This window comes from Chroicocephalus ridibundus, chromosome 9, assembly GCF_963924245.1.
Source record: "Chroicocephalus ridibundus chromosome 9, bChrRid1.1, whole genome shotgun sequence".
Lineage (NCBI taxonomy): Eukaryota > Metazoa > Chordata > Aves > Charadriiformes > Laridae > Chroicocephalus > Chroicocephalus ridibundus.
The window spans coordinates 21,148,180-21,162,200 of NC_086292.1; the positions used below are offsets into that span (position 1 = coordinate 21,148,180).

A 14,021-nucleotide genomic window follows, 5' to 3' on the forward strand; every position below is an offset into this window, starting at 1 on the left:
GCTTTATTCAAGTTTGACACCTGCGTCTGAGCAGCGGCGAGGCCGATCTGGCTCCCTCGGCAAACTTGGCCGGGCCACAGATGCCTTTCCCCCTCCTTCTCCCCTCCCTGCACCGCTGGGATGTATGGGTGCCTCCTATGGAGAGTCTACATTTCACTATAATGCTCCTACCCTCCCTTTGTGGAGCACTAATCCTGAGTCACCGGAGCCCGAAACTCGCCTTGCATGGCCAGAGACGCGATTATTTTTGGTTTTTTTCTTTATTCCCCCCCCTCCGCCCCTGCTTCTTGGGTTTGGAGTTAATCCAGCCCTGGGCAGGGTCTCCCCGCAGCATCCCCTCCATCGGAGCCATGGATCCCAGCGCAGGCGGTGGGTTTTGACGGGGGTTCCTCGGGGTGCTGACACCCTGGGCTAGCTCTCCTTGGCCAGGATCAGCCCGAGGCCAAAATCCAAGCCCTTGGCCAGGATTAAACCTGCTGGGCAGGGAGCTGCTGTGGGAGCCCGTGCTTCGCCGCAGGGGTCGCAACTAGTTGCACATGGAGGGGTTGCGCTGCCAAGGCAGCGCTCTGGTCGTCCCTCCTGAGGCTCCCTGGCACGCTGTTCCCACCGTAAGGGACGATGGGAGTCCCACAGACCACGGCGTCACCCTCCAGGCCGCACCTCAGCAGCACCCCGGCAAGGTTCAAGGCTTCCCGCAAGGGTGAGGAAAGCCCAACATCACCGATCACCTCTCGGACAAGCGTCGTCCAAACCATTCCCCAAACACGGTCCACTGTGTACGTTTGCTAAAGTTGTGCAAAGGCAGATTTTGAGTAAAAAGTGCTCCTGCTCACAAGGAAATAGAGCTTGCCCTTTACCTCATTGACCCAGCGTGGTTCAAAGCTGCCATACGCTCTTTCTCGTTCTCCATCCCGGAGAGAGTCACAGCCACAACGTCCTAGACCAGCAGCTCCACCATACTTGCAGGACACGCTTCTGGAGAGACGCAGAGAGCTGCTCGATGCAGAAAACCCCTCTTCTTCGGGATCCTCCATCCAGCTCTTCCCCGTTGAAGAGTGAGGTCCTGAAGCCACAGAGAGCAGCCAAAATCAATAGACACTTGACGACCTTAATAAATCTGGGTCATAACCACATCCCCCCCATAGGCATGCGTGGACGTCATTTCACAGATTGAGCACATGGGTCCTGTTTTCCAAACATCACATCTGTGTGCTCCAGAAAGTGCTGATGGGCGCCTCGCAGAGGGACAAACACCGGCATACGGGAGAAAAAAGCATCAGCACCATTGCTGTGTCATACACAAACTCACGTCCCCACCTGGAAGAGGCGCCTTTGGAGCAGCCAGGCCTGCTCAGATGCCTGCTGTACGAAAAGGCTATGGTGGCACTTGGGCAGCTGCTGGAAAGCGTGGCAGCGGGTGCGAGCTGGAGGGAGAGATGCCTGGGCGCAGCCCTTGTGCTCCAGTGCTGGACCACAGCCTCCGAGGCCACCTCCGGCTGGAGAAGTCTGGACCAGCAGCAACGGTCTGGTAATCAGGGCCTTTTCTCATCCCCTGGTAAAAAGGGTGAAATCCCTGCGGCGTCGGCACCAGCAAAATCGCCTTTGATGCTCAGACCCACTCACGATTAGAACTGTAAGCAGAAATTAGAGAGACATGCTTATGGTTAAACACGATTTCCTCTGTTGGTTAAACACTACCTACTTCTCTCTCCATTAGACAGAACATCTCCAATGCCCCGGCGGCTCATAACAACCCTGAACAGAGACTTTGTCCTTTGTGCAGCGCTCAGCTATGGAGGGAAACAATTTGCAGTTTAAATTATTTCCTTTCCACAGGTTTGAGACAGCCACGGTGCAGTAATTACACACGCTGTACGGGTCCTGTACCTCACAGTCCCTTCCCGAGGAGCCAAATATTGCTCCAAGGCTCGAATCGGACCCGATGCATCAAGACCAGTCATTTCGCATGGGCCGGAAAGTCCAAACTTTGGTCCATCGGCACGCACTGACAGCTCAATTGATGGCTGGGCTCCTGCCACCGACAGTCACACGGGAGGACGGATTCAATAGTCCTATTTAAACCTGCTCCCGGAGCCCTCGGACCCTACATGTGTCACCGTGTTAGATGCCATTGATGCCGAGGCAGCTTCTTTGCAGGACGTCAAAGCATAATGGAGCAAACCCCTCATGTGTGAAGGGAAAGCCGGCCTTTTGCACCATGGAATCCTCGCTATTCAGCCCGGCAGACGTTTATGTTTGGAGTCAAACCAGACAAACGTCAACACGGCCAAACCCTACCACTGTGGGAGCGAAACAATGGTGACAACCAGCCAGAACACACCACTGCCACCCAGCCCCATCCCTGGGGGGCGTGGGGAGAGAAGGATTTGGGGTTTGGCAGCGGGAGGTGGGTTTGCCTCCCTGCAAGCACCCAAAGGGGAAGGAGCCCACCCAGGCTCATGCAGGATGGGTGAAACCTGTGCCATCCATGGTGTTGGGACGAGGTGTTGGGAAAGCCCAACCTTGCTGCTTCTCCAGGCTGCTCAAAGCAGCTCTGCCACCGCCCTGGTGCAGACAAGACAGCTGAGAGCACAAACCATCCAGCACCGCCCAATTTCTCCTCCCCAAACCAGCCCTGGACACAGCCTGATGCCAACAGGACAAAGCACATGGATCCATCGCTATTTCGGTTGAGTGCCAACTTCCCTTAGGGCAGATTTTCCTAAGGAGATCCAAACTGGCCCATTTGCTATGGGATGATATAATCCTCACCACTCTGCAAGGTCTGGAAAGGTAGTGACCCTGGTGTCCCAGTTTATCCTTCCCACCCCAGGACTTTAAGCCAGGAGCGCGGCTGTGTCCATCGCATCCCCGTGGGCAGCATCCCTTCCCTGGGATGGCAATGGTTACAATGGGGGCTCTGCTTCCCTCGGCCCCAAAGCACTCACTGAAAAAGAAAGATGCGCGGGTATTTGGCTGCGTGTCCGGGAGCACCGGCGAGGCTTTGACAAGCTGTCACTCAGACAAACTTTCTGCTTAGGAGCGGGATAGATCCCCTGCACCAGGGCACAGAGAGCGATTAAGGAGTCGGTGGCTTCTCCTGGTCTCCAGCTTTTTTGCTGAAAAGGCTTCCCATGGCCCTTCTCCACCGTCAAGAAGCCTCGAGGGGATGGGGACAGTCCGGTGACGATGCAAGAGAGATGCCATCATGCTGGAGCAATGCTGCGTTGGATGGGGCTCTTCCCCCGCGCTTCCTGTCCCGCCGCGCTGCCATGAAGATGCCACATTTCCAAGTGCAAAGTCACATTTCTCCGGGGCCGGACCCAGCAGACGAGGGGCCCAGGATGGGCTGGAGCAGCCAGTTCCCACACGCATTGGAAAAAGCCAAGAACAGCCAATTGCAGCCATGCACCGAGCGGTGTCGGCTACCACAGTAGCAGGAAGGATGCACAAGGGTCCCCGCAGCTCCAGGGAACGCGGCGCATCCCGAGCTGATGCCGCGAGACCCGGCGCTGTCTCCCAGGACAGCTCCACGCCAGACAGAAAACATCGTGGGAAGTCTCACCGGGCTTCAGTTTCTTCTCCTCATTCAGCTGCAGACTCCTAAATGGACACTAGTCTGATAATCCTTTTTTCCAAGGCACATCTGCCTTTCTTTTCTCTCTGTTCAATCTGTAGCTTAGCCTTCCCTCCGGAGGAATCATCTAAAGGATCTCTCATACTTTTTGCTGCCCCGTTTTTGCAGCAGTTGGGGCATAAACTGTTTGATAGACTCTGAAGGGTTGCCTTTGTTTCCCCAAAAAGGTGCTATTTTGTTCACAAACACTCTGAGGAGCTCGGCAGTCTCTTTTCCTACCACTCGCTTTTCATCATTTTAACACAAAAGCCAAAGCTTTTGAAATCCCCGTTTCATGTCGGTACATTAGATATCTGAATTCCTCCCACATTTGAAGCCTGAGTCTGAACATGAACTTACCCCCAAAATCTCAAGTTTGCAATTTAAGCAATTTCCTTTGATGCATTATTTAAACATACATTTTAATTATTAATTGAGACAGCTTAGTGCTGTCATTTAATAGCCAAACCCTGCACTGGGCCAGATCCTCACCTGCTGCAATCCCGCGCTGCTCCCGCCCCGGCCCCCCTGCCCTCCACTCCTACCAAAGCACTTCATTAAAGTATTTCAACAAGCTCCTCTAATTCGAGTTCAAAGAATTTGGCTAATGAAGTATTTAAACATTTTTGTACCCCAAATCAATCAATCTACAAAACACCCGGAGAAAACCAAACGACGGTTTCATGCAAAACTCACGCTTCGCAGTGCATCGCTGGAGGGAAAATTAGAATCATCGAATCGCCTAGGCTGGAAGGGACCTTTCAGATCATCCGAGTCCAACCATCAGCTGAACGCTGACAAAACCCATCACTAAACCATATCTCTCAGCACTATGTCTACTCATCTTTTAAATACCTCCAGGCATGGTGCCTCAACCCCTTCCCTGGGCACCCTGTTCCAAAAATTGTGTCCTCTCTGTTCAATTTAACGAGGAAACCATCAACTGTTGCTTTTCTGGCCTTTATGAGAAGTGGGAGATCTCCTCTGCAGATGTTTTACCCTCTCTTCCCCCCCGTATCTCCCAACCTGTTTAGCTGCAGCCCCCGTTCCCCCAAGAGGAATGGGTTTTCTGCTCCCACCCCAGGTGGGTCCATCCCTCCTCGGTGCAATGTGGCACCAGAAGCGGAGCCAAGCCTTATCCATGGCTTCTGCAGTGTGGAGAGGCCTCCAGGCAAGACCCACTTTCTTCCTCCCCTCCTGCCTTACTGGGACTAGAAATTGCTTCTCCTCAAATGTCCTTTCATCAAGGTCCATGCTTTACCCATGAAGTTTAACAGATGGGTGCAGAGGAGGGGTTTAGATCACTCGGGGCAGGTGGAGAAAGGAACGCACATCCCCTCCTGGTAGCTGGGAAGGGTATTTAGGAACCAGGCTGTGGCTTGGGGTCAGCAGGAGAGGGGAGAGCCCTGGAGAAGCTGTGGGTGGTGGGGTGCAGGCAGGGACTCTCCTGGTGCTGCGTGCGCCTTGCTCTCGGGAAGCCACCCTTGGTCTCCCCACAACCGCAGCTGACAATTTTGACAGCTCAGATTCAGGTTCCATGACGAATTTGGGGTATTGGGCAGGGACTTTCAGAGCGTTGAGTGAACTGCAGTGAAAGTCGGCTGCTGTACCCAGGTGGGTCAGGAGACAGCCCTGCCAGCAGAAGGTGCCCAGTGGTACAGTCACCTCTGCTGAGTGGGATCTCCTACATGTCCCCGCTGCAGCCCTCAGAGGGCAAAATGAGAAAACCAGGTGACCTCCATCCACCCAGCAACACCCCTCTCCATCCTGGCCCCGAAGCCAACCCCCCTTTATCCCAGCAGGAGCCTGGACCAGCCATGCCCGTCCCACATCACCAGATTCACACAACCCCTTCGCATTTCGGGCATCTGCCCAACAAAGAGCTCTGCTGTCCACCTGGGGCTCAGCAGGGATGCCAAAAGTGCCCAGCAAGCATCTCCCTGGCTTTTCCCAAGGTATCCATGTTATCCCTGCCTGTCCACGCACCGAGAGCCAGGAGGGGCTGCCGCCTGCACCGTCGGAAGAGCAGGAGCTGCGGGAACAACAGGCTTCTCTGCTGCGGCATACCCCCAGAAGAGCCGGCGGGTTGATTTATTACTGCTGTGCTTTGGGTCAAAGTCATACGCTCCCCAAACCATAATTAACTGCCATACTAAAAAAAAATATTATATATATATATATAAAAAAAAATAATAAATTACACTAAACAAAAGCACGAGGGCCGCCCCATCGTGATGCGCTTTGTGCGATTGCTCGGACCTCGCAGGCCGGAGACGCTCGCCATGATCAACAGCACCAAATTCACCCACCCCAAATCTCCTGCCCTTTGTTTGAGCTCCCCAGGGGTGCCAACCTCAAGGAGAACCCCGGGAGGCAGGAGGGTGCGACTTCTCCGGGCGATGGAATAAAAAACCCCCATCCTAAGGAGCACGTCCATCGGGGCTCCGTGGTGTTGTGAAGGAGGGTTGCTGTTATTGCTAACTCTTCATCTGCCCTTGGACCCCATCAGCCGCCCGCGTCTGGCGCTGGCCAGATATGATTTACTTACCCTACACACACCCCCCGCTAAAAGTTAAGGCGACAGCAGCAAAGATTTCCCCTCCTGCAACAGAACGTCGGGAAGCCCACGGCACCGGTAAATTAGCTGCACGCAGTAAAACTGAATTTGGCTTCCTCTCCACAAAACCATGAAGATATTTATATATAATTTATCTTTCTAAGTTGTCATGTGGCAAAAGACCTCTCGCTGTGAGGCAAGCTTCTCTTCCTACTTAGAGAGAATTACGTGATTAAATAGAGACCTGAAAAGTTGTGAACAAGCACTGAAGAAGAAAAGGTTTCCTCTTAAAGCCTTAATGAAGTGGGTTCATTCCTCCTCCAACATCAACTTAGCCTTGTGTAGTTTGTTTTCACTCTGGTTAATCACTGACCAAAGCTGTAGTGCGGACCACCAGTTCCCAATAACCCATAAAAGGCAGATCAGAAGCTATTGTTCTTTTCTGTAGGGCTTAGCAGACAACAGCTGAATAAACCTGTTCAAAGTCAGAACAGTCAAGGAGGAACAGAAGCCCGGCCATCGGCTGCGAGGGAATCCTGAAAAGGAAATTCATTTATTATGACATAATTGATAGCGGGCACGCAAAGACGCTCCGCGGACCTGATGCAATCTGGGGTAATTAAATGCGGAGCAATTAACGGGTTGCAGTTAAAGAAAGCGACGTTGTTGCAAAAAGGGGGAATTTGCGCCCGCTTGCTGCCCGTGGACGCTGGCGCCTGGTGGGTGCTCCTGGCATCCCGCGACTGAGATTTTGGGAAAAATCCTCCCACGGGGGAGAAGAGAGGAAAAGGGAAAATCCGCACGACTGAGTCCTTGGAAATTACACCCTGTAAAACTGTTGGAGCTGAGAGAGACGCAGGGAGGTCTGGAATTTGCTGGGAAGAGGCTTAAGGTGGCTGCCCCCGGAGGAGGCTTCGGGGAAGGAGGAATGCAACCTTCCACAGGAGGCACATTTTGTCTTACTGTTCCATTTGGGTTCGTGGCACTTGCGGACAGGGCACGTAGGGTGCTTTGGCTGTATGAGGGGTCGCTGGTGCCACAGAAACTCAGCCCTCTCCAACCACCATCTACCCAAAATGAAAGGGTTTTTCAAGAACGTAACTACCTTTTGAAATAAAGAGTTACCAAGTAAAGCGTCGAGGTGGTGCTTTTGCCCCAGATTTGCTTCTGCCCCTTCCCAAAGCGGCGAGGCAAAAGCCTCACTGGAGGTGAGGCACCATGGCAATTCACAGCAATGACTCCATCAGCCCTTTCTGCTCCAAGATGCTCCTCATCAAGCTGCTTGCTGAGCGGGGGCCAGGTGAGAAAACAAGCCTACAACAACAAATTTAAAGAAGCGCAAACCAATCCCACGACAAGCCCTGAGCAGCCAGGCTGGCCACAATGTGATGAGGATGGAAGCGTCCCCCATGATAAACCCTGAGCAGCCACGTTGGCGATGACGTGATGAGGATGGACACATCTCTTCCAATGCATGCAGGAAGGTCTAGTTCACTCACTTCTTCCCCTTCCCAGTCTTTGAAGCCTCTTGCAAGTGGCTCACCCCCTCCATCCCTGCCCCAGCGCCTGCTCCCGGGGTGAGCTCTCATGCTCTTATGGTGGGAGAGAAGGTTTCTCATCCCTTCCTTGCTACCTCCTCCTGGCCAGTCCCACCGCCAGGCTCCCTCCATCTGCTCCAGCAGCTCCTTTTCCCCGCTGGGTGTCACTTCTATTCTCCACACCGCTGACAGCTAGCCCTGCCCGAGCGTCGTCCTCCGGTACGCCCAGCGTGGAACACGACTTCGCCCGCGCGGCTCAATAGCCACCACGCGTACGCTCAGCCCCTTGTCTTTCAGCCGAGGCAGAACGGGCTCCAGCATCACTGAGAGGCATCTGAAAACAAACAGCAGGACCCATCTCAGTGAGGCTCGAACACCGGGCTCTGCTCTTCCCAATGGATGATGCACCGAGGTTAAGAGGAGATTTACGACACTTGACCACGCAAAACTTGTAGTTGCAGTGAAAATAGTAGCCCCGAGGGGAAAAGCAAGCACCAGTGGAGCTGGGTGAAACCCCCGAGGAGCTACCCCAGGAGCACGTTTTGGAGGTCCCTTGGGAGAGACACGGCGCTGCTTTGATCTCCACGGGGGAAGGAAAGATTCAGGGAAAAGCAGAAGTCGTCGAAGCAGCTTTTCTTCCCTTTTCTCCCCCGAGTGAAAGCAAAATAAATGAATGAAACGTGTTGGTAAAAATCAAGATTAAAGAATAATAAGCAGAGGCTGACGAAGAGCAACAAAGTCTTTGGCTGAAACAAGGATTTGTTGTTGCTGCCGGGAGCGGGGGGGGAGGGAGGGGTGGCGGGGGGGAGAGCCACGATTTGGCCGGAGCACCGCAAACTTTTGAGTTTTAGACATCATTTTCTATTTTTCAGCAGTTTATTCCTCTCACCTGCGTGCTCCATGGGGAAACACTGATTGCTTTAATTCTAACATTTGGAGTGGAACCCATTCACGAAACTTTCTGGCTGTGTGATTCAAAAACCCAGCCTTCTCTTTTCCTCTTTTTGTTCTCACAAGAAAATCAATTCACTTGAAGAGCCTCTTAATCCCATTTTTGCAATCAACAATTGCCACTTGTATATCGCTCTAATAGATTAAGAAGTGGGATGATGCGGTTGTCTGGTCTAATTCAACCCTATTCAGGTAACCGCAGCCCGAGGCACTTTGTAGTGCCAAGTGTAGAGCTCTACAGGAAGACTTTTGCTATCATAATTTCCTGTGGAGCTATGCACTGCCCCCACTGAGTAGCCTGAATTACTTTGAATTAGGCCCGACAACCACAGAGAGCAGAAATCCAACAAGCAACAATAACCAAGTCTTTGAGCATGACTTGCATGGGTTATTTTTTTTTTTTTTCCTCCCCCCACTCTCCCCCCCCCCTTTTTTTTTTCCCCCCCTTTGCATTCGAACAGAAAGAAGGAATTTCAAAACGCGCATCTATTTAAATGACAGCGACCTGCCATAAATCAAGCGGGAAACAAAAGGGGAAAACAGTTTAAGCGAGGGAGAAGTTGAAGTGGAGGAAAAATTAATCAAAACAGTTTTCCAGGAAAAAAAAAAAAAAACAACAACAAAAAAACTTCATCGTAAGAGCCTGTGGAAAAAAAAAAAAATAAATTTCGGGCCTACAGCATCTCCATGGCAACAGAGAACAAGCACATGTTGGATACCAAAATCATAAAAGGTTTGTTTTGCAGGGATGAAACAGAAACAGATGGATCCGTGCTTAGTTTTAGTTTAATTTGTTAAAACGTTTCAGGCAATTTATCAGACGGAATGCCCAACTACTAGAGAAACACCTAAAAAAGTATATATAAAACCTGCACAAGCTTCGTCAACAGTTCTGCAACACACCCCCGCAAAAAAGCTGAGAAGCGCCAGAGTAGATTTAAAGCCGTAAATGTAAAGCTTAAAACCCAGGTCGGGGTTGAAAATTAGGCTGACGCCGCATCAGGTAAAGCAGCCTAACGCCGCTTTTCAAACACGCGCTTCAATCGTAAAAACCGTCTCTATAAAGGAGCAATTCTGCGGGTAGGGGGGAAAAAAAAAACAAAAAACCAACAAGCCCGGCATATGTTAAGTCGTTGTCTGGTTCCAGAGAGGGAATAAATTGGACAACACAGTTGAAAACGCAGCCTCTTGAGGGCTACAAGTTTAAAATGTTCCGGGTAGCAAAACTCTGATCTCAGAGGGGTGAAAAGAGGATTCTTTCCTTTTCCCTTCCTTTTTTGGCCACCCCCCCCACTTTTTTTTTTTTATTTTTTTATTTGTCATCATCCCTTAATTATTACCAACACGGCCAAAAAAAAAAAAAAAAAAAGAATTAAATCTAAATAAATATCGAAGGTTTCTCTTCTTAAGAGTTTCAATCGCTATTCCTACTCTTTTACCTTTCTGTGTTCAGAAAATAAAGAGAACAAAGCGGGAGCCCTACTGGTTCAAAACTAGCAGAACAGACAAACAACAGAGCACAACTGTTCCCTCATGCATGCCTGGGATTAGGATAAAAGCAGAAAAGACTTCTGAGAAAAAGAAAACAACAAAAGAAACAGGAGTGCTGACAAAACTTTTTTTCTTTCCATTGAGGCAAAAGAGAGAGAAAAAAGGAGCCCTGCTAATAAAAAAAAAAAAAAAAAAAAGAAAGAAAGAAAGAAAGAAAGGAAGGGGGGGGGGAAAAGGAGAAAGAAAGATAGAAGAAGAAAGATTAACAAACAGAAGTAAAGGGTTTCACCTCCTGTTTTACTTTTTACATTTAGCCCAATCTGGTCAGGGAAACAAGGCGCGGGAGGAGAGCGGATCCCAGCCCAGGGCGCCCGGAGGAGAGGACGCCGCCGCGCTGCCGCGACCTCGGCTCCATCCCGGCCCTCCCCGTTCACGCTCGGGTGCTCTTATGCCCCAAACTCTTACATTTTTAAATCAATTATTAAGGTTTTTTTAAATTCCAAACAGAATTGTTTCGAATGGCCCCAGAGGTCCCAACGGCTAACGGGGCGAGAATTTAAGATCTGACAAGCTATTAAACTCCGATCAGACAGGTTAGTCTTAGTTAAGTAGACCAGCAGCGGGGCTGGAAGGCAGCGCCGCTTCACTGGGAGCTGCAACTCACCCGAGAAACCCCAAACTGGGATGCACAACGCGTTTTGCATTGGGCCAAGGAAGACCAAAGTGCTTTCCCTAGAGTTTTTGGGATTTCAGCAAAATTTGCCTGCCGAGGGCCCGAAGTGGTGCCTGGTATCTCAGGGGCATCACAGATGACCGCGGGGCGGCTTGCTCCAGCACTAGCCGCCACCCAGGAAGGGTCAGTACCCTTGGGTGGCGCGTGCCAGCTCACAAGGGGCTTACCTTCGTCCCAAAATTCTCAAAAATCGGTCCAGATCTTGCAAATGGCAACTTACTGGCAGTCCCGTGACTCGGCCAGATCCCTCGAGCCGTGCAAACCCTCGCTTACGGAACCGCGGTTTCCTCTGCGATACAACCAGGGATGCACCTCCGCATTTATCTACCCATTCGCGAGCAGCAACGAGGAGACCAGCAGCCTTTGAACTGCCAAACGTGCTGGTGGCGGGGGGGAAGCAAAGGCTGCCCTCCCCCATGTGCCCGCCCTGCGGTGGCCCCGGGAGCGGATGCTGCCACCTCCCTGGGAAAGGGACCAAGGCCTGCCCTGAACAGATGGCAAATGCGGAGCAGGAGGATCTCGAGCCCCGCCGGCTCCCACGCAGCCCCAAACTTCTCTCGGGAGGAGAAAGGCTGCAGTAAGGTGGTGTTCTAGACACGGCACCGAGTCCTCGGGGATGCTGCAGCTCCCAGGTGGAGGCAGGCGGTGGGATTTCTGCTTTTCCCGGGATAAAAGCCTTTGGTCAATGGCAGGATCCTCCGCGCGCAAAGAGCAAGACAAGCACTTTGGGGTCTAAATGACTACTTTGAGGTTGAAGGGAGGGAAAACCAAAATGAGCAAACAAAGAGTGAACTGAGGCTGTGGAGAAGCTGCTCCGAGCCACAGCACAGGCGGGATGCGGCTGCTTCGCCCCTGCCCAAAACCATCGCACTCGCACCAACAGAAAAGGGGTTGATGCTCTTCAAGTTTGAGTCAAAACTGAGCTTTTGGAGAGTAGCTTTGCTCTGGGATGTCCCAGTGTGAAGGCTCTGGTGGGTACATCACTTGGGATGTCCCAGTGCTCATGGACCCTGGTGGGCCAGCACAAAGCAGGCACAGGGAGCCAACATACCGCCTCTGGAGGGGTGTTGCCAGCAGAGTTGGTCACATGTTGGACAAGACCTGACTACGCCTTCTAGTGCAGGACCCACTTGGCCCCAAGGACCCTCACCTCCCCAGAAGGAAGATGCCCCAGGAGAGGCCACTTGAACCAGCATACTCTGTAAATCTACAGGATACGAATCTCACCGGGGGCTGATGGAGCTGCTGGGTTACAAACAGACCTTTGGGGAACAGGCATTTGCTGCTTCCCTCCCTCCCTCCTGGGTAGACAAAGCAAAGTCTTATATGAGATGTTCAACCACATACCATGAGGTCATGTCCATTTGCAGCACACAGGGATGCGATAAGGAAATAAAGGCTTTGGAGGCAAGCACATCTCGAAATGTATAAGCATCAGAGGCTTAACCTGAGCCCTTCTTCCTGAAGCACGGGGGGCATGCTCTGCCCTCAATGACCATTTACACCAAACATTGTCCTCTTACTGTGTTACAGCAGTTGTGTACCTGGCACCAGAAATCCAGCCCAAAACCACTACGCTGACGCTTCACCCGTTAGCAGCACAGGATCCCGACCCTGCAGAAGGAAACATGAAAGCCTGCTGCTTTCGGGAGCCTCTCTAGTGGGGTGTCTCCCACCACTCGGGCAGACCTGTGCCACGGTGATCCCAGCGCCCTCTGGGACTGAGCACCCCAGGGTGCCCAGCCCTGGTTTGGAGGGATGGCACTTGTCCCGGATTAGCCCAGCTGGCCACTGGTTGTCACTGTTGCACCATTAAAATTGAGCTACGTCCACTTGATCCCAGCTGTACCTACGGCAATCTTGATGGCAGGAGCTCAAAAGCATTCCTGGGAACATGGTGGCATTTACACTCTTGGGTTATTACGATGCTGGATCAGGTGTCTGTGTCTTGAACTGATCCTAACATACAACACCAGAGACGCCAATGGGCACAACCTCCATCTCTCACCATGGTTGCATCCAGCTCCTAAGGTTTCTCCTAACATAAGGAAGTCTCACACGTGTGGTGATAATAGCAAGCTTTACAGAAGTCACCTAAATTTTGCAAGCTACTCCATCCACACAGGCTCCTTTCCCTGCTCCGTTCATCTCCAACACCATGGCGAGCACTGTCCCCTGTGCGCCTCCTGCTCCGTCCTCTTCTCTCCTCTCGCCTTGCTCCGACTCCAGCCCATGCGATAACAATCTCTCATCCACAAAACCTTCGGTAAGGACCAAATCCATCCCGCTCAGCTCTACATACCCCGCCGCTGACCTGTAGTGCCTGTGCTCATGGTTTCTCACCAGCTTTCTTTATCTTCTGGGCTTTTCCACATCCCCTCTCCTGCCCGCACCTTTCTGGTGGGGTAATCGTGTGCGCAGCATCTGTCCTCAAGGCAGGCAGGAACTGTCAGAGGGCCAGCGTCCCTGTGGGATGCACCGAGACGGGCTTGGGTTTTAAAGAGTGGGGAAAGAGTGGAATAACTCTCAGGGATTTAAAACAAGTGAAAATAATTGCTTGCAGTCATCTTTTTAAAGTTTGGTCCCATGGAAGGCTCGGGCTCAGCTCTCCAAAGCGTTGCTGCATCACATCCCGGGTAGGGACATGGTTAAATTCATACCATTTCTACATCAAAATTAACAGTTAGCAGATACCTTCAATAGCAAAACCCATTCTGTGAAAATTCAAAGGTGATGATAATGATTAGGACTCACTATTCCCTCTGCATGGTCCAAAACCTCAGCCTCTTTAGAAACGCTGGTAATTCCTATTCCAACAGCTGCTATGTTCTATCATACTCCGCTCGTACGCACTGAACACAGGCATGTGTTTGCTTTTCCAAGGACTCTCTAGAGGCTTTTTCCCCATTCACAGCAGATTCCTATCAGACTCTAGGGGACTTAAGGAGGAGTAACAACTATCCTGCTGTAATTAAAAAAAAAAAAAAAAAAATTAAAAAAATCAGCCTGCCAAGTGATTTTTTTTTTTTTTTTTTTACAGGATTTACCTTTTCTTGCAATGTTCTGCTTTGCTGAACAACACACTCTATGATGTTCAAAAAGCAGGTGGGAGAACTAGAGTGATCCCACTGAAAA

At 51.4% G+C, this 14,021-nt stretch overlaps 1 long non-coding RNA gene across 2 annotated transcripts in view; it reads right to left on the reverse strand.

Annotated features, from left to right (window-relative positions):
• The window catches only part of LOC134520637 (uncharacterized), a 93,519-nt gene extending 82,277 nt beyond the window's left edge, over positions 1–11,242 (reverse strand). For both annotated transcript variants that reach the window (XR_010072484.1, XR_010072483.1), the window contains exon 1: positions 11,054–11,242. This is a non-coding gene — a long non-coding RNA (uncharacterized LOC134520637). The remainder of the gene's footprint in view (positions 1–11,053) is intronic.
• Between the last annotated feature and the right edge of the window lie 2,779 nt (positions 11,243–14,021).